Source organism: Capra hircus, chromosome 19 (genome assembly GCF_001704415.2).
Source record: "Capra hircus breed San Clemente chromosome 19, ASM170441v1, whole genome shotgun sequence".
Classification (NCBI taxonomy): Eukaryota; Metazoa; Chordata; class Mammalia; order Artiodactyla; family Bovidae; genus Capra; species Capra hircus.
Window position 1 is genome coordinate 14473195 of NC_030826.1, and position 20442 is coordinate 14493636.

The 20442-nt window shown below is 43.3% G+C and overlaps 2 long non-coding RNA genes across 2 annotated transcripts; one reads left to right on the forward strand and one right to left on the reverse strand.

Annotated features, from left to right (window-relative positions):
• LOC108638249 lies at positions 10543 to 12980 on the reverse strand. Its single transcript, XR_001919673.1, has 3 exons — positions 12717 to 12980; positions 12373 to 12643; positions 10543 to 11478 (listed from the first exon to the last, which is right to left on the reverse strand). It is a non-coding gene; the product is annotated as an uncharacterized LOC108638249 (long non-coding RNA).
• On the forward strand, positions 13103 to 16810 carry LOC108638250. Its single transcript, XR_001919674.1, has 2 exons — positions 13103 to 13403; positions 16485 to 16810. It is a non-coding gene; the product is annotated as an uncharacterized LOC108638250 (long non-coding RNA).

Genomic DNA, 20442 nt, shown 5'->3' on the forward strand with positions numbered 1-20442 from the left:
AATACTTTGGCCACCTCATGCGAAGAGTTGACTCACTGGAAAAGACTCTGATGCTGGGAGGGATTGGGGGCAGGAGGAGAAGGGGATGACAGAGGATGAGATGGCTGGATGGCATCATGGACTCGATGCACATGAGCTTGGGTAAACTCCGGGAGTTGGTGATGGACAGGGAGGCCTGGTGTGCTGCGATTCATGGGGTCACAAAGAGTTGGACACAACTGAGCGACTGAACGGAACTGAAGGGTAAAGGAGAGAAAAAGAGCTTTTAGGTAAACTCTGTAGAAATAATTATGTTTGGGGAATGTCTATCTGAAATAGTCTCCCTAGATTTTGATGACTTTGAAAATGAAGTTGAAAGAAGAGAATTCATGAGTCATTTCAAACAGGATAAAATATTGAAATATTAATTGCTGGGCAAGTCTAAGTTTATCTACCTTTGTTTGCTTAGGAGAGGAAGACTAAACATTAAGTTTTCCAATCAGGAAATGCAGATTATTTGGTTCTTTTTTTTTTTTTTTTTGCCAGAGATTAAGATTCTCAAGGGTTAAGATTATAATCAGTCATAATTCTTTTAAAAAAGTTTCTTAATCCATCGCATTGTGATCAAGTGTTTGTGCCTTTTTAAAAGATTTTTGAAATTTTGGGCTTCCCTGGTAGCTCAGAGGTTAAAGCGTCTGCCTGCAATGCGGGAGACCTGGGTTTGATCCCTGGGTTGGGAAGTTCCCCTGGAGAAGGAAATGGCAACCCACTCCAGTATTTTTGCCTGGAGAATCCCAAGGACAGAGGAGCCTGGTGGGCTACAGTTCACGGGGTTGCAAAGAGTCGGACACGACCGAGTGGCTTCACTTCACTCTGTTGTTTTAGCTAAAGTGCTTCATCTTCAAGAAGATTCGTAGGAAGGGCCTCTTGACCATAACAGGTCTCTGATAAATTTCATCTTACACTGCTGAACTGATAGCTCAGTTGGTAAAGAATCCACCTGCAATGCAGGAGACCCTGGTTTGATTCCTGGGTTGGGAAGATCCACTGGAGAAGGGATAGGCTACTCACTCCAGTATTCTTGGGCTTCCCTTGTGGCTCAGCTGGTAAAGAATCCGCCTGCAATGTGGGAGACCTGGGTTCAGTCCCTGGGTTGGGAAGATCCCCTGGAGAAGGGATAGACTACCCACTCCAGTATTCTGGTCTGGAGAATTCCATGGACTATGGGGTTGCCAAGAGTCGGGCACAGCTGAGCGACTTTCACGGGATACTGCTGAACTGGGTAAGAACTTGAAGAATCCTAATAGAAGACCTGATGGCTTCATAAAATGTTAACAGAAAGACTGGTTACTGAATGACCTGGTAAATATGATTATAACATTTATGGGTTTTGTCTGGAATGTTACTCTTTTCGATCTGTGTTTTTCAGATATGAAGACGCTTTTTTGCTCAAGTTGGGTATGATTTATAGCCATTTGGTAAACTACACCTGTGGGTAGAATTAAAGCATTTTTCATCTCTACCTGGTCCCTCCAGAAGTTAGAGACCCTTAAGTTCTGAGCAGCCTTCTCAGGTGGTGATAGAGACTATCTCCGGGCATGTGTATGAATCTTAATATTTTGGGGAACTCTGGGAGATGGTGATGGACAGGGAGGCCTGGCGTGCTGCTATTCATGGGGTCGCAAAGAGTCGGACACGACTGACTGGACTGAACTGAACTGAACTGAGAGACCCACCAAGTATAGCCTGAGAGCACGCCTTTGGCATGGCTTTGCTGGCTTCCAGGGGGCTTTGGGGAATTCTGTCTGAGACTCCCAAGGAGTTCTCCCTCAGTCAGTTTGGAGGAGTCTCATTGCGTGGTGTTAGGAGAAGGCAATGGCAACCCACTCCAGTACTCTTGCCTAGAAAATCCCATGGATGGAGGAGCCTGGTAGGCTGCAGTCCATGGGGCTGCACAGAGTCGGACACGACTGAAGCAACTTAGCAGCAGCAGCAGCATTGCGTGGTGAGACTCTGAGTGTGGTCAATTGACCAGGCTTATTTTGCAAACAAATTACTTTTGATGGGCTGCGTTTGGTAGAATCAGGGTAATTTTAGAGAGAACAATATTCCAGTTCTGTTAACTGAGCTCTGTATTTATGAAAGTTATTGTGCTAGCCATACTTTTGCCCTGATGTTCTGGATGGAAAGAAAAAATTATCTAGTGAAATTGTCACAGAGTAAAACTACTCATGAAATGTGACACTGTTTGCTTTAAATCTACGACTAAAAGCACATGTAGGGGGACTTCCCTGGGGGTCCAGTGGCTAAGAATCTGTAGGGGGCACAGGTTCAATTCCTGGTTTGGACGATCCCACATGGTGTGCGGAAAACTAAGCTCGAGTGCCACAGCTACTGAGCTCCACGTGCCCTAGAGCCCATGCTCCGCAAGAGAAGCCACCGCAATGAGAAGCCCAGGCTCCGCAACAGAGAGTAGCCCCTGCTCGCCACAACCAGAGAAAGCTGCACACAGCAACCAAGACCCAGCACAGTCAAAAAATTTTTTTTCTTTTTTAAAAAGCTATAAAGAAGCACACACATAAATAAATTTTAAAAAGAAAAAAGCACACATAGGGGCTTCCTTGATGGTGTGTGTGTGTCAGTTGCTCAGTCGTGTCCAGTTCTTTGCGACCCTATGGACTGTAGCCCACGAAACTCCTCTATCCATTGGGATTCTCCAGGCCAGAATACCTGAGTGGATTGCCATGCTGTCCTCCAGGGGATCTTCCTGACCCAGGGATTGAACCTGTATCTCTTACATCTCCTGCATTGGCAGGTGGGTTCTTAACCCGCTAAACCACCTGGGAAGCCCCTGATGGTCTAGTGGTTAAAACTCTGTGCTTCTATTACCGGGGGCTTGAGTCTGATTCCTGATCAGGAAGTTCCATATACTGCATGCTGCTACTGCTGCTGCTAAGTCGCTTCAGTCGTGTCCGACTCTGTGCGACCCCATAGACAGCAGCCCACCAGGCTCCCCCGTCCCTGGGATTCTCCAGGCAAGAACACTGGAGTGGGTTGCCATTTCCTTCTCCAATGCATGAAAGTGAAAAGTGAAAGTGAAGGCGCGAAGTCGTGTCCGACTTCACGACCCCAAGGACTGCAGCCTACCAGGCTCCTCCATCCATGGGATTTTCCATGCAAGAGTACTGGAGTAGGTCGCCATTGCCTTCTCCAACATACTGCATGGTGTGGCCAAAAAAAAAATTTAAAAAGCATATGTATAATGCTTGTGTAACAACTGGATAAAATATATGGCCTATAAAGTGTTTCCTCATTAACATAACCTCTGAGTCTGTTCATGAGATCTGATTAGTTTTCCCTCAACATGAATGATTAGGTGAATATAAAGGAGGCCTAGGGACACAATCTGAATCTAGACTAGGAGCCAACACCCCATCGAGGGTTGGATATTTTAATCATCAGTGCTTTCTATTGAAAGATTTGCAATTAAAAAGAGAAATGATGGAAGAATCTGCACATATTGAGGAAGTCAGAAGGTGAACTTAAATTTTACTGACCAGAGCAGCCTGACTTATGGCCCTTCAGACATGCACTGTACATCGCTTTGGCCACTGAGGAAGAGAATGAACTCAAAAGTCAAGTGGGAGTAGCTGTGGTTCAGAGAACCAAATTAAAACTATTTGGCCTCTGTATATGTAATTTTTGGACATACTCTTGTATTACTGAAAAGAATTTTTTAAAAACTTACTTATTTTAATTGGAGTTTAATTACTTTATAATATTGTAGTGGTTTTTGCCATACATTGACATGAATCAGCCACAGGTGTACATGTGTTCCCCATCCTGAACCCTCCTCCCACCTCCCTCCCCATCCCATCCCTCCGGGTAATCCCAGTGCACTGGCCCTGAGCACCCTGTCTCATGCATCGAACCTGGACTGGCAATCTGTTTCACATATGATCATATACATGATTCAATGCTATTCTCTCAAATCATCCCACTTTCACCTTCTCCCACAGAGTGCAAAAGTCTGTTCTTTATATCTGTGTCTCTTTTGCTGTCTCGCATATAGGGTGATTGTTACCATCTTTCTAAATTCCATATATATGTGTTAATATACTGTATTGGTGTTTTTCTTTCTGGCTTACTTCACTCTGCATGATAGGCTCCAGTTTCATCCACCTCATTAGAACTGATTCAAATGCATTCTTTTAATGGCTGAGTAATACTCCATTGTGTATATGTACCACAGCTTTCTTATCCATTCATCTGCTGATGGACCTCTAGGTTGCTTCCATGTCCTGGCTATTATAAACAGTGCTGTGATGAACATTGGGATACATGAGTCTCTTTCAATTCTGGTTTCCTTGGTGTGTATGCCCAGCAGGGGGATTGCTGGGTCTTATGGCAGTTCTATTTCCAGTTTTTTAAGGAATCTCCACACTGTTCTCTATAGTTGCTGTACTGTTTGCATTCCCACCAACAGTGTAAGAGGGTTCCCTTTTCTCTGCACCCTCTCCAGCATTTATTGTCTGTAGACTTTTGATAGCAGCCATTCTGACTGGCATGAGATGATACCTTATTGTGGTTTTGATTTGCATTTCTCTGATAATGAGTGATGTTGAGCATATTTTCATGTGTTTGTTAGCCATCTGTATGTCTTCTTGGAGAATTGTCTGTTTAGTTCTTTGGCCCATTTTGTGATTGGGTCATTTATTTTTCTGGAATTGAGCTGCAGGAGCTGCTCGTATATTTTTGAGATTAATTCTTTGTCAGTAGCTTCGTTTGCTATTATTTTCTCCCATTCTGAAGGCTGTCTTTTCACCTTGCTTATAGTTTCCTTCATTGTGCAAAAGCTTTTAATTAGGTCCCATTTGTTTATTTTTGCTCTTATTTCCATTACTCTGGGAGGTGGGTCATAGAGGATCCTGCTGTGATTTATATCAGAGAGCATTTTGCCTATGTTTTCCTCTAGGAGTTTTATAGTTTCTGGTCTTACCTTTAGATCATTAATCCATTTTGAGTTTATTTTTGTATATGGTGTTAGAAAGTGTTCTAGTTTCATTCTTTTACAAGTGGTTGACCAGTTTTCCCAGCACCACTTGTTAAAGAGATTGTCTTTTCTCCATTGTATATTCTTGCCTCCTTTGTCAAAGATAAGGTGTCCATAGGTATGTGGATTTATCTATGGGCTTTCTATTTTGTTCCATTGATCTATTTTTCTGTCTTTGTGCCAGTACCATACTGTTCTGATGACTGTAGCTTTGCAGTATAGTTTGAAGTCAGGCAGGTTGATTCCTCCAGTTCCATTCTTCTTTCTCAAATTGCTTTGTCTATTAGAGGCTTTTTTAAAAATTTCCATACAGATTTTGAAGTTATTTGTTCTAGTTCTCTGAAAAATGCTATTGGTAGCTTGATAGGGATTGCATTGAATCTATAGATTGCTTTGGGTAGTATACTCATTTTCACTGTATTGATTCTTCCAATCCATGAACATGGTATATTTCTCCATCTATTTGTGTCACTTTGAAAATCTTTCATCAGTGTTTTATAGTTTTCTATATGTGGGTCTTTTGTTTCTTTAGGTAGATTTATTCCTAAGTATTTTATTCTTTTCGTTGCAATGGTCAGTGGAATTGTTTCCTTAATTTCTCTTTCTGTTCTCTCATTGTTAGTGTATAGGAATGCAAGGGATTTCTGTGTGTTAATTTTATATCCTGCAACTTTACTATATTCATTGATTAGCTATAAAACTTGAGTTTTCTGAACTGTATTTCAGACTGGGACAAAAACCACAGACAGGTGTGGTATTATCTCTGAAGACCGTTATTGCTTGTGTTTTGCTTAATTGTCATGATCCCTTCTGCGTTGTGGTGATGTCTCAGATAGGGGGTTTTCTAGCAGCCTGATCCCCATGTGAGAAGAATATGGAGCAGAGCCAAGGTGAATCCCCAACAGACCTACAGTGTAAGTGAGAAAATGTTTGTTGTGAGCCACTGAGGTTTGGGAATGGGTTTTTTTCTGCACCATGACCTGGCCTATACTGATGAGTATGTGAAGCATGTCAAGTGAGGCAGAGCAACGAAATGGAAGGGGTCTTGGACTTTGATGACCTTCTCAGAGGAATAATGGGCTTCCCTGGTGGCTCAGTGGTAAAGAATCTGCCTGCCAATGCTGGAGACACAGGCTTGTTCCCTGGATTGGGAAGATCCCCTGAAGAAGGAAATGTCAGCCCATGCCAGCATTCTCACCTGGAGAATCCCATGGAAAGAGGAACCTGGTGGGCTACAGTCCATGGGGTGGCAAAAGAGTCAGACACAACTTAGCAACTGAACAACAACAAACAACAGAGGAGTAACATCATTTTTTACTTCTCTATGAGAAATAGGAGGCAGTATAGCAAAACTGGTAAGAGTGAGGCCTCAGGGGCCAGCTGCCTGGGTCCAAATCCCAGCTCTGCCTCCTTCTTGTTGGGCTTCCCTGCTGGCTCATGTGGTAAAGAATCTGCCTGCAATGTGGGAGACCCGGGTTCAATCCCTGGGTTGGGAAGATCCCCTGAAGGAGGAAATGTCAACCCACTCCAGTATCCTTGCCTGGAGAATCCCATTCTCAGAAAAGCCTGGTGGGCTACAGCCTGCGAGGTCACAAAGAAGGTCTGATGTGACTGAGCAACTAACATTTTCACTTTCATGAGAAATAAACTTCTAAATTATTTAAGCCATTGTTAAATTTGAGGTTTCTGTAAAAGCATCAGTACCAACCTCAGAACCCAAACACATGCCAACCTCACTCTCATCTCCTTGTCCCTCCTACTCATCCTAGGTAGTGAAGGGTCTTTATTCATATATCAACTTACATCTGCTGCACCTTGTAGCAGACTCTGCTGTATCCTCTCACACTCTCTTGCAGGTTGAAGTTCTCTGGAAGCAGATGCTGAGCTGCTCTATCAGGTGCAAGATGTTTACAACAGAGCAAACCCCCTGAAAAGAACAGGAGGAAGTAGACTCGGGTAGAGAAGGACGCTGAATGAGATGTAGCCCTCCATGAACCTCAGCCATTTGGCAGGAAGCTGTGCAGTGAATTGTGCCCAGCGAAGTTGTCCTGCGTTGAGCTGAATGGCTGAGGTTTGATATTGTCTATAACATTTCTCCAGTTGTCAGTCGTGAGCTGTGGGTCTGGGAGTGGTCTGTGACTCCAAGCAAGGCAGCTCATTGCAGTTGAGGTGAGCCCTGAAGGAGCTGACATTTAGAGGCTGGTCTGCCATCTGCCTTCTTCCAAGTCTGGGCAGGAAGGGAACACGGGTGGTGCATCCCCACGTCCACAACACTCCACCTTCCTACAACTTCCTTTTATTCTCTTATGCACAAGACTGTAATGATTTCACTCCCTAAATATAGTTATTTTATTTTTATTTTCTTAACATCCAAAACATTTTGTGTTGGGCTATAGTTGATTGGCAATGTTGTGATAGTTTCGGGTGAACCGTGAAGGGACTCAGCCACACATATGCATGTATCCATTCTCCCCCAAACCCCACTCCCATTCAATTACATTGAGCAGAGTTCCATGTGTTATACAACAGGTCTTTGTTGGTTATCCATTTTAAATATAGCAGCGTGTACATGTCCTTCCCAAAGTCCTTAACTATCCCTTTCCCTCGGCAACCATGAGTTCCTTTTCTAAGTCTGTGAGTCTCTGTTTTGTAAGTAAGTTCATTTGTATCATCTTTTTTTTAGAGTCCACATATAAGGGATGTCATATGATATTTCTCCTTCTCTGTCTGGTTTATTTCACTCAGTATGACACTCTCTAGGTCCATCCATGTTGCTGCAAATGGCCTTACCCAAATATACTTCTGATCTATTCTGTGGTTCACGGCAGCAACCGCATTTACAGTGTATTTCACGTAGTTCTAAAGACCAGGATACAGTTGCCTTTCTGCACTGGAGAATCTATATAACCAAAATTCTACAGCACCTGTTTTCACGCTTTTTCTTTCTTCTACAGTCAACACAAGAGGAATGGAGGGAGGCTCAAAATGTTTTGTTCAATTTCTTTTCTTTTTAGCAGGAAAAACCCCACCCATTTGCAATCTGAATGACCATAAGTTCTCTAGTTATCAGTGACACTGAGATTTTTAAGACCCATCTGATATTGTCTGAGCTCTCATTATGTGTAAATACAGAAAATGTTGTCTTTTCTCTAGTTTCCTTGCATTAAGTTTTCTGAGAGTGCCAGAAATGCTTCCATGCTCCGCAGATCTCTTCAAGTCCTCTCCTCTCACTTTTTACTCTGAACTGCTATGTCAAGACCTCTGCTGGTTACCTCCTTGATTGACCCAACAACTCTTGCAAGCTTTGCCCCTTCCATGCTGCTCTGTATCCCAAGAAGAAAAAGATCTCTTCCTCTGTTTCCCAAGTTACATGAAATATCAGACCCCGATTTTAGCAAAACATAGGAAAGACTCGCTTAGAGTTAGAGGGAAATATTTTAAATTACATATTAGATAGCACTGTGCCCAGAATCCTTTGACCACGGGTTATCCTGATGGCTTTTTTCTCCTTATCCTCCTTCTACTGCAATTTTTTCCCCCCTGAAATATTTGAGAGTAAGTTGCAGACATCATACTCCTTCCCTCTTGGCTCAAACAGTAAAGAATCCACCTACAAAGCAGGAGACCTAAGTTTGATCACTGGGTCTGGAAGATCCCTTGGAGGAGGGAATGGCAACCCACTCCAGTATTCTTGCCTGGAGAATTCCATGGACAGAGGAGCCTGGCAGGCTACAGTCCATGGGGTCACAAAGTTAGACACTGAGCAACTAACACTTTCATTTTCACTAGTACTTTGGTGGGTATTTCTTAAGAGTAAGGACATTCACAGTACAATAATCAAAACCAGTAAATTAAAACTGATACACTACTATGACCTAATCTATAGACCTTATTTGAATTTTATGGCAAAAGAAAAAAATCTGGTCTGGGATACAGTCTAGGAACACACATTATATTTATGTTTCTTAATCTCCTTTAATCTGGAATGGTTTTCTAGTTCCCCAGTTCATGGAGTCACAAAGAGTTAGACACAACTGAAGCAACTTAGCACACACACATGCATATATTGGAAAAATCCAGAAAAGCTTAGTAACTCTATCACAGCAAGTTCTAAAATACAAGTTTAAAGAAGAGGGAGTTTCAGTATTACACAAACTACTCACAAGGACAGAAGAGGAAACACTGCCTAAATAACTTTATGATGCTAGCATACTCTTGTTTTTAAATCCCTTTATTTTGCATATTTCTTCTAGCAGTTTCCTGGATTTACATTTTTCTTCTTTTAATTGAAGTACAGTTGGTTTACAATGTTGTGCTAGTTTCTTCTATTCAGCAAATTGATTCAGTTATATATGTACATGTATGCTGTGCTGTGCTTAGTCACTCGGTCATGTTGTTTATCTATTTTATTATAGGAATGTGAAATTAATCCCCAACTCCTAATTTATTTGGACTCTTTGCGACCCCATGGACTGTAGCTCTCCAGGCTCCTCTGTCCATGGGGATACTCCAGGCAAGAATACTGAAGATGTATATGTATATATGTATATATATATATATATATTCTTTTCTATTATGTATATTGAATGTAGTTTCTTGTGCTTATACGGTAGGTCCAGGTTGTTTATCTATTTTAGATATAGAAAGTGAAAGTGAAAGTCGCTCAGTCATGTCCCACTCTTTGCAACCCTATGGACTATACAGTCCATGGAATTCACTAGGCCAGAATACTGGAGTGGGTAGGCTTTCCCTTCTCCAGGGCATCTTCCCAATCCAGGGATCGAACCCAGGTCTCCCTCACTGGGGGTAGATTCTTTGCCAGCTGAGCCACAAGGGAAGCCAAAGAATACTAGAGTGGGTAGCCTATCCCTTCTCCAGCGGGTCTTCCCAACCCAGGAATCGAACTGGGGTCTCCTGCATTGCAGGGGGATTCTTTACCAACTGAGCTATCAGGGAAGCCCCTTTATATATAGAAGTGTGTAATTAATCTCCAGCTCCTAATTTATTCCTCTCCTACCCATTTCCTCTTTGGAAACTGTAACATTGCTTTCTATGTCTATGAGCCTGTTTCTGTTTTGTAGACAGGTTTACATGTGCTAACTTTTTAGATTCCACATATAAGTGATATCATATATTTGTCTTTCTCTGTCTGACTTACTTCACTTAACATGATAATGTCTAGGTCCATCTGCGTTGCTGTAAATGGCATTATTTCATCCTTTTTAAAAAATGAGTGAGTAGTATTCATATATATACATATATATGCCACATTTTCTTTATCCATCCATCTATCGATGGGATACTTGGGTTGCTTCTACCTCTTGGCTATTGTACATATTGCTGCCATGAACACTGGCTAGCATAATCTTGATAATCAATTGGACAAGTAAAATCTGAGAGGAAAATTGCAGATCATCATCACTCAATGTCTAGATGAAAAAAATCCTAAATAAAATTTTAGCAAACCAAATCCAACAATATCTAAAAATGATAAAACATCATGGCCAAGGTGATTTGAATCAGGAATTCATTTATTTTTTTCTTCTAGTTTTACTGAGATATAATTGACACATAGCACTGTATCTAAATGAGGAATTTAATGTTCATTTTAGCACTAGAAAATCAATCAGTTTGTAACTTGACAGATTAGAAGATCAAATGAGAAAAATCACTTGATATATATATAATAAATATATAATAAATTTATATATAATACATTTTGGATATTCATTCGTGATAAAGCCTCTTAGACAATTAGAACTATGACCAAACTTTTGGGAAGTGATAAAAGGAGTTTATGAGAAAACACACAGCAAATAGTTTTCATGCTGAGAAACTATTGAGATATCCCCTTAAGATAGTGAACACAGGAAGAGTACCTACTATCAACACTTATTCATTGCTTCCCAAGAGGTTCTAACTAATCCAGTTGAGCAGGAAAAATAGAAAATAGGTACTGAAAAGAAGGTGATATGACTATTGTTTCCTGGGTTCTTTTGGTGTTTTAGCTGAGTTGCTTGGCTTACAGGGTCTTAGTTTCCCAACTAGGGATTGAACCTGGGCCTTAGCAATAAATGAAACCACTGAGTCCTAACCACTAGATTGCCAGGGAATTCCCTGATCGACTATGTTTTATTTATTTCTTTTTGGCTGTACTGGGTCTTTGTTGCTGCATGGACTTTCTCTAGTTGCAGTGAGCAGGGGTTACTCTTTCATTGCAGTGCCGAGGGCTTCTCGTTGTAGTGGCTTTTCTTGTTGTGGAACACAGGCTCCAGAATCCACGGGCTTCAGTAGTTGCGGCTCGTGGGCTCTGGAATACAGGCTGAGTAGTTGTGGCGTGTGGCCTTATTTGCTTTGAGGCATGTGGGATCTTCCCAGACCAGGGATTGAACCTGTGTCCATTGCATTGCAAGGTGGATTCTTTACCACTGAGCCATCAGGGAAGCCTATGTTTTTAAAAAGTGCAGAAAAATCATTAGAATAATAAGGAAGTGTGTCAATTTGCTGGTTGCAGAAATCTATGCATGCAAAGTACTTGTGCTTATATTATCAAACAGATAGAAAAAAATTTTCAATTTAGTTTTGACTGAGCTGGGTCTTTGTTGTTGCACACAGGTTGTTCTCTAGTTGAGGCAAGTAGGGGGCTACTTTTCACTGGATGCAGTCTTCTCATGGTGGTGGCTTCTCTAGTTGCAGAGCACGCGGCTCTAGGCAAGCCGGCTCAGTAGTTGCAACTCCCTGACTACAGCGCAGGCTCCGCAGTCGTGGCCCAAAGGCTTAGTTGCTCTGTGGCATGTGGGAACTTCCCAGACCAAGGATTGTCCCCTGCACTGGCAGGCGGATTCTTAGCCGCTGTGCCACAAGGAATGTCCCCCAAAATTATTTTTTAAAGATACTATCTAAAACTGCCTCAAAAATTAGGGACATAGGACTATCTGACAAAAGGTGCGAAATCCTTCAGGAAAATTGTATATAACTTTATTGTGAGACATTAAAGAAAATGTAATTAAGTATGGGATATATCATATATCAGGTCAGGGCTGGACGTCTTCTCCTGCTTGGACTGGGAAGCTTCTTAAAGAGCGTAGGGAGAGGAAGTTGGGGATTATAGATTACAGATTACAGAAACTGTAATCTCATAGAGATGTCATTGTCTCCAAACTGATCTACAGATATTTGCAGCACAAATGAAAAAAGAAAAAAAAGTCTGAAAATAGCAAACGTTGGAAAGTCCTTAGAAAAGTGGGAAAAGAAGCCTGAGAACACACATACTATTGTTCCTTACTAAGGTGCATAACAAATTATCCCCAAACTCAGTTGCATAAAATAACCATACTCACAGATCCTGAGAGCCTGGAATCCGGACAGGGGATATGTTGTTCCCTTCATTTTCAACTGGCTTGAAGGTTGGGGTTGGAATCCTCCGAAGGTTCGGTCTGCGGCTGATGGTAGGAGACGCCACTAACTCGGGGGTTCCTTAGGCATTCCTACCTTCCTCCTTTCTTCCCTCCCTCTCCTTCATCTCTTTCTTTCTCGCTCCCGGTTTTAAAACGCGGCTTCCGAGAGTTTCAAGGTCTCCGGGTTCCGATCACAGGTCTTAGACGGGCTGAGCTGCAGAAACATCTATTACCATAATTACCATTAAAAAAGCGGGCCTAAGAAAAGTATCAAGAAAATCGTATACCTTTGAGAGAAGCCAATGGCGCTGGCTCCGGACCGATCATCCCAGATGATCGGGGAGTGTGTCCGAATCTGCCTCCGGATCTTCGCGCCACGCTCGTTTAGGTGCACAGACGGCTCTTACCCTGTCCCCAGCGGCGACTGGGCTTTAAGTCCAGGGGATAGCGGTGCGGTTGGAACAAGGCGAGTACAGCTGGAGAGAGTCCTGAGTAGAAAGCTCGATACCCCTTCGGTTGTGATGAGCCAAATAAAGGACAGTCGAGCAAAACGCTCAGGGTGGCTCCCGGCGCGTGGGGGACACTGCCTGACAAGCTGATTGGCTGCCGCGCTAACAGGCGGGAAGGGCCGCTGGCGGGTGGGGCGCCGAGCCCGGAAGAACCGCGACCGGGACCAGAAAGGGGACCTCGCCAGTTTCGTTTTCTTTGTTTTCTTTAAGTGAGCTTCCTTCTTTTAGCCCTATCGTGCAGAGTATCTTAGAAAGTACATATAAGCAGGGACAGAAGGAGAAATCTCCCGCCCCAACTTAGACAATCACGTGTTTAAAGCCCAGGCGCTTCGCTCGCAAAGTTTCGAGGGGCGGAGGCGGCGTCGTCACCATTGGCTGGATGTGCCAGCTCGCCTAGCGTTTACCAGCTCGCCTTTCAAACTGGGGACAACAAGGATCCTGGAAACTTCTGAGCAGCGCACCTGGGTAAGTTTGTCGCCCCCTCCCACGCCCTCCCACGCCCCCGCAGTTGCCAGACGGGCTTCCGTGGTGGCTCAGTTGGTAAAGAATCCGCCTGCAATGCAGGAGACCCCGATTCGATTCTTGGGTTGGGAAAATCCCCTGGAGCAGGGATAGGCTACCCACTCCAGTATTCTTGGGCTTCCCTTGTGGAGACCTGGGTTCGATCCTTGGGTTGGGAAGATCCCCTGGAGAAGGGATAGGGTACCCACTCCAGTATTCTTGAGCTTCCCTTATGGAGGCCGGGCTTCCCTGGTGGCTCAGAGGGTAAAGCGTCTGCCTACAATGCAGGAGACCTGGATCCTATCCTTGGGTCGGGAAGATCCCCTGAAAAAGGAAATGGCAACCCACTCCAGTACTCTTGCCTGGAAAATACCATGGACTGAGAAGCCTGGTAGGCTACAGTCCATGGGGTCGCAAAGAGTCAGATACGACTGAGCGACTTCACTGTGGAGGCCTGAGTTCGATCCCTGGGTTGGGAAGATCCCCTGGAGAAGGGATAGGCTACCCACTACGGTATTCTGGCCTAGAAAATTCCATGGACTGTGTAGTCCATGGGTGGCAACGTCAGTCCATGACTGAATGACTTTCACTTTCATTACTGCCACATATTTGAACCTCAGCTTCTTATCCTAAGTCTAATCGAGCAGCCCCCAACCCTTTTTGGCACCTTCCTTTTAGAGAAAGACAATTTTACCACCACCGTGGTGGGGGTGGGGGTGGGGTGAGGGGGTGTGAGTCTGGCAGTAATTCGAGTGATGGGGAGCAGCACGTGAAACTCCCTCGCTGGCCAGCATCTCACTTCCTGCTGTGCCCCACCCCACCCCTCTCCACCCCCCGCCCCCACCCCCACCGCCCCGGGCCTTACAGACCTCGGGCAGGTACCTGGGCTGGTACACGGGCTCCATGTTACTCTCATTACTGCCCAAAGCGGCACAACCCCACCCGGCCCGCTTCCGGGCAGACCCCGGCCCGCTGTTCCCTCGCGTTTGAGTCTTGGCTCCGTGACTCCTGCCTCGGTAGCTGCTGAGGCTGCTAAGTCGCTTCAGTCGTGTCCGACTCTGTGCGACCCCATAGACTGCAGCTTACGAGGCTCCCCCGTCCCTGGGATTCTCCAGGCAAGAGTACCGGAGTGGGTTGCCATTGCCTTCTCCGTCTCGGTAGCAACATCTACCAAAAACCTACAGATTGTTGAGGACTTGGGATCCGGACACTTGGGAGCTTGAGGTCAGGGCTGGATGTCTTCCCCTGCATGGGCCTAGGGAGAGAAAGTTGGGGTCTTAGCAGCAGCATATCACAGGGAGGGAGGAAGGGCAAGGGGCAGGTCAGGCGTAAGGGGAGTTAGGGTTCTGTGGGTAAAAATGTGGCTGGCAGTCACTGGTGAACTGTCTTCTAAATCCAGAAAGAGAAACCAAGCCCTTAGTGCTTTGCCAGAGTTTATAATCTAAAAGGGAGTGGGGAGAAGAACCACACCCTTTTAAAGGCAGAGTGCTAAAGGAGAAGGCCAAAGAATGCACCATATGCTTGTGGTCTGTGATTTGTGTGTGTGTGTGTGTGTGTGTGTGTGTGTGTGTGTATTTGGTACCTTGGTTTTTATTTCTCAGGAGTTAGTTCCCGTCACTTCTGGCCCACCTTTCTGTGCAGTTACCACCAACCTGCATTATGGCATTACTAAGGAGATGTGAATGCCATCCCATTGTCCATTAAAAATAGCCATCAACTCAGGTTAAATCCTCAATCCAGGTCAGGTAGAATTTTCCCCAAAGTCTGAAGTGTGAAAGATTTTTAAAACAACTCACCTGTAAAACTAGATCCAAGGTTCCAGGTGAGGTCAATGATTTTTTAGGCTCTTAGGGATTTGATAGGTTTCAGTTCCCAGCATATTTAAGGACTGTGTTCCACCATGTAAGGGCAGTGGTTTTGAACTGTAGAGAGTTCTCCATAGTTACAGAGTTGGACTGGCACGGCCAGGATGTCATGCTCACCCACAAGCCCTGGGTCCTTTCTCTATATGGTGTCTCAGTTCCAGCTTCTGTGGGTTCCAGGTTGCCCAGCAGGATGAGAAGGCATTCTCCTCAAGCACTTTGGGGGTGAGACAGTACCTATGGTGAGTGAACCAGAAGGGTTCACCAGTGGTAGGGCCTGAAGCAGAGGGTGTTAAGGTTGGAAGGAAAGGTGAGAGGACTCTAGATGCAGAAGCTACAAGAAGACTGGGAGGCAGGGACTTCTTGGCAGGGCTTGTATTACAGAAGATACTAGGACTGGGACTCTGTTCTTGGGCATGAGTAGAACTGATTCTCCCTTTGAGATAGAGGTGCAGAATCTTTTCTGTCAGGTCAGCAGGAAATGTGGACCTGTGTTTGAGGCAGCCCTCATGTCTAAGAAATACGAAGAAACTGGGTCTAAAGAATACTAGTTGTACTGCAATATTATGGAGAAAGCATAGGATGGCAGGCATACATATCTCCCTCTGCTCTTTTCTTTTTCTTTTATTAATTTATTTTAATGATTTTATTAAAAAATTTTTATTCTATATTTGAGTATAATTAATCGACAATATTGTGTTAGTTTCAGGTGTATAGCAAAGTGACTCCCTTATACATATATCTATTCTTTTTCAAATTCTTTTCCCATTTAGGTTATTACAGAATGTTGAGCAGAGTTCCCTGTACGTACAAATACAGTAGGTCTTTGTTGGTTATCTGTTTATGCAATATTAAGACTTCTATTAAGGGGTATAATTAAATGACTTTGTTTAGCTGGCTTTATCGTTCTTTATCTACCAAGAGAGGATACTTACTCTGTTAGTGTCTCTTTGGGGGAAATGTTCCTTGCTTCAGGGCTTCCCCAGTAGCTCAGCTGGTGAAAAATCTACCTGCAATGCGAGAGACCTGGGTTCAATCCCTGGGTTGGGAAGATCTCCTGGAGAAGGGAAGGGCTGCCATTCCAGTATTCTGGCCTGGAGAATGCCATGGACTGTATAGTCCATGGGGTGGCAGAGTCGGACACAACTGAGTCACTTTCACTTTCACTGACTCCTTCCTTCAGGGTCGTGTTCAAAAGCTTTTCTTCTTGGCACCTGGGCCGAGGAGTCCTATTTGAATGGATTACTGGGTCCTCAGCTCTTAGAAAGGCATCTTCCATCTGCTTCAGCTCTGAGTTTGGGGACAACCCTGAGGAAATGATGCTGCCTTCCAGCAGACTTGGAACCACAGCCTTCTCCCTCCAAAAGTACTGGGAAGAGCCCAGTAATCCTCCCGAAGATGAAGTTGCTAAAGAAAAATCTGCATAACTCTCTGTCTCGGAGTCTGTCTGTATGTGCCTATTCCCATGCGCTCTTTTGCCCCCTAATAAATGCTTTACTTGTTTCACTACTTCCCATTTCTCTTGGAAATTCATTTATTCACAGCTGATGGGCCAGGGCCTTGTCACTAGCCACTGGTCCCTGGTGGTCTAGTGGCTGGGTTTCAGTGCTCTCATTGCCATGGCGTGACTTCAGTCTCTGGCTGGGAACTGAAATCCTGCTCAAAGCTGCTGTAGGCCAAGGCCACCCGAGATCATATTCGGTGCAGAAACCCAGGAGTTCAAGGTAAACCGCAGCCTTTGCCCAGCTGCGGCTTGAGGCCCCTAACTTTTGCTCTTGTCCTTTTCCTCTTGCTTTCTACCTTGCTTTCTATTCAAGACATGCAGAGCATAAACTCAGTCTGCTCACTGCCTTATGGGTCCCCTCAAACTGAGTGACAAGGGCCACCCTCAACTTAAGGATCCCCCAGGTCATGCAGGTTCAAATAATGCTTGAGTGACAGCTGACGCTGTCCACTGGGGCCTGGTGGAAACACGATTTCTAACGGTGTAGGAGCCCAAAGGGTCTTTCAATCTTTCTGTCCCATGTAAAACCCTCCACTATGCTTTTCTTTTGCACCTTGTTCACACAAAAAGATCTCCATATAAGTGATTCAGACTACCATGAGGGTGTGACTCTCTGAGTCTGTCTGCCCATGCATGTGCCTGTTTATTTTCCTCCTAATAAACACTATATTTTTTCACTAAAAAAAAAAAATCTCATACCATTCTTCAGGAAACCATTTGACAATATATATTTAGATCTTTAAATGTTTCATCACTGGATCTACTGATTCAACTTTTAGAAATCTCTGTGTCTGTATATACTTCATCTACTTACATAGAGTTTTATAATTTTCACTTATTTATGTACCTAAGACCAAGTGTAAACTCATGTTTTAGAGCCAACCTTTATTTCTGCAGATCTAGATACTTTCTTCACTTAACATGATTTTTCCTCTAGGGGAAAATCCTCCATTTCTACCACAGAAGAGAAATTGCTGATTTTCTGTTCTGGTCTCCATTCCCCATCCTAAAAAGTCTTTACATATGTTTGAACCATATTTGTATACTGAATTGAAGTACTTTGTCAGGAGACTCTTAGACTCATTGCAAAGTAGATGTAATTAGCCTATCCAAGCCTCAGTATAAGTGATCTGTGATCCTAGGATAATTTATTGAACAATTTAAAGCAACTTCAAGGTACTTCCTTAGTGGCCCAGTGGTTAAGACTTTGCCTTTTAATGCAGGGGGTGCAGGTTCAATTTCTGGTTGGAGAGCTAAGATAATGCCTCGTGGCCAAAAAAAGCAAAACATAAAACAGAAGCAATATTGTAATAAATTCAATAAAGACTTTAAAAATGTTCCACATCCACCCCCCAAAAAATCTTAAAGCAATTTCCAGCTGTAGAAAAATAAATAATACTTTGCTAATAATATATATGAAGTTATGAAGCAGTTAGTAAGGTTTTTAAAAATAGCTAATCATTATTTTACAAAAATGATTATATATAACATATTATTACACTGGAAAAACAAGATTCAAAACTGTTTGTCAAGTTTAGTATGGACCAGACTATACAAACTCTTCCATTGGAAAAAGCTCATCATGTTGGGTAAAGCATTAAAAGAACAGAAAAACAGCTTACATCTCTAATTTATATTATGTAGCTACTATAACTATACGAAAAGTTCTTAATGACCCAGAAAACCACGATGGTGTGATCACTACCTAGAGCCAGACCTCCTGGAATACAGAGTCAAGTGGACCTTTAAGAAGCATCCCTACGAACAAAGTTAGTGGAAGTGATGAAATTCCAGCTGAACTATTTCAAATACTAAAAGATGATGCTGTTAAAATACTGTACTCAATATGCCAGCAAATTTGGAAAACTCAGCTGTGGCCACAGGACTGGAAAAGGATAGTTTTCATTCCAATCCCTAAGAAAGGCAATGCCAAAGAATGTTTAAACTACCACACAATTGCACTCATCTCACACACTAGCAACGTAATGCTCAAAATTCTCCCAGTGAGGCTTCAACAGTATGTGAACCAGGAACTTCCAGATGTTCAAGCTGGATTTAGAAAAGGCAGAGGAACCAGAGAAATTGCCAACATCCTTTGGATCATAGGAAAAGCAAGAGAGTTCCAGAAAAACATCTACTTCTGCTTTATTGACTAGCCAAAACCTTTGACCATGTGGATCACAACAAACTGTGGAAAATTCTTCAAGAGTTGGGAATATCAGACCACCACACCTGCCTCCTGAGAACTCTGTATGCATGTCAAGAAGCAACAGTTGGAACCAGACATGAAACAATGAACTGATTCCAAATTGGGAAAGGAGTACGTCAAGGCTGTATATTGTCACCCTGCTTATTTAACTTATTTGCAGAGACATCATGAGAAATGCTGGGCTAGATGAAGCACAAGCTGAAATCAAGATTGCTGGGAGAAATATCAACAACCTCAGATATGCAGTGACACCACCCTTATGGCAGAAAGAGAAGAAATAAGGAGCCTCTTGAAGAAAGTGAAAGTGGAGAGTGAAAAAGCTGGCTTAAAACTCAACATTCAAAAAACCAATATCTTGGCATCCAGTCCAATCACTTCATGGCAAATAGATGGAGAAACAATGCAAACAGTGACAGACTTTATTTTCTTGGGCTCCAAAATCACTGCAAATGGTGACTGCAGCCATGAAATTAAAAGATGCTTGCTTGTTGGAAGAAAAGCTATGACAAACCCAGACAGCATATTAAAAAGCAGAGACATTATTTTATTGACAATGGTCCATATAGTCAAAACTATGATTTTTTCCAGTAGTCATGTATGGATGCTACAGCTGGACCATAAACAAAGCTGAGCACTGAAGAATTGACGTTTATGAACTGTGGTGTTGGAGACGCCTCTTGAGAGTCCCTTGGACTGCGAGGAGATCAAACCATACAATCCTAAAGGAAATCAATCCTGAATATTCATTGGAAGGATGGATGCTGAAGTTGAAACTCCAATACTTTGGCCACCTGATGCGAAGAACTGCCTCATTGGAAAAGACCCTGATGCTAGGGAAGATAGAAAGCAGGAAGAGACGGGAACAGAGGATGAGATCATTGGATGGCATCACTGACTCAATGGTCATGAGTTTGAGCAAGCTCCAGGAGTTGGTGATGGACAGGGAAGCCTAGCGTGCTGCAGTCCATGGGGTGACAAAGAGTCGGACATGACTGAGAAACTGAACTGAACTATAACCTTGACACCAACATCTGTCAACAATAATATGAGAAAGGACAATTTTTGGACAGTCTCATTCATGATCATAAATACAAATCTTAAATAAAATATTACAAGTCAGATTCAGTATTAAAAAATGATAGCAGGAGAAAGGACTTCCCTGATTTTCCAGTAACTGAGACTCAGTGTTCCCAATGCAGGGGGCCCAGGTTTGATCCTTGGTCAGGGAACTAAAATCTCACATGCTGCAGCTAAGAGTTTGCATGCCACAACTGAAAGATCCCACATGCCACAAGGAAGATGCCACATGCTGCAACTAAGATCTGGCATGGCCAAATAAATAGAATAAGTAAATTTTTTTTTAAAGAAATGATTACAGGAATGATGTCAGCAAAAAGGTGGATAAGGAAGCTTTGACTCCCCATGAAA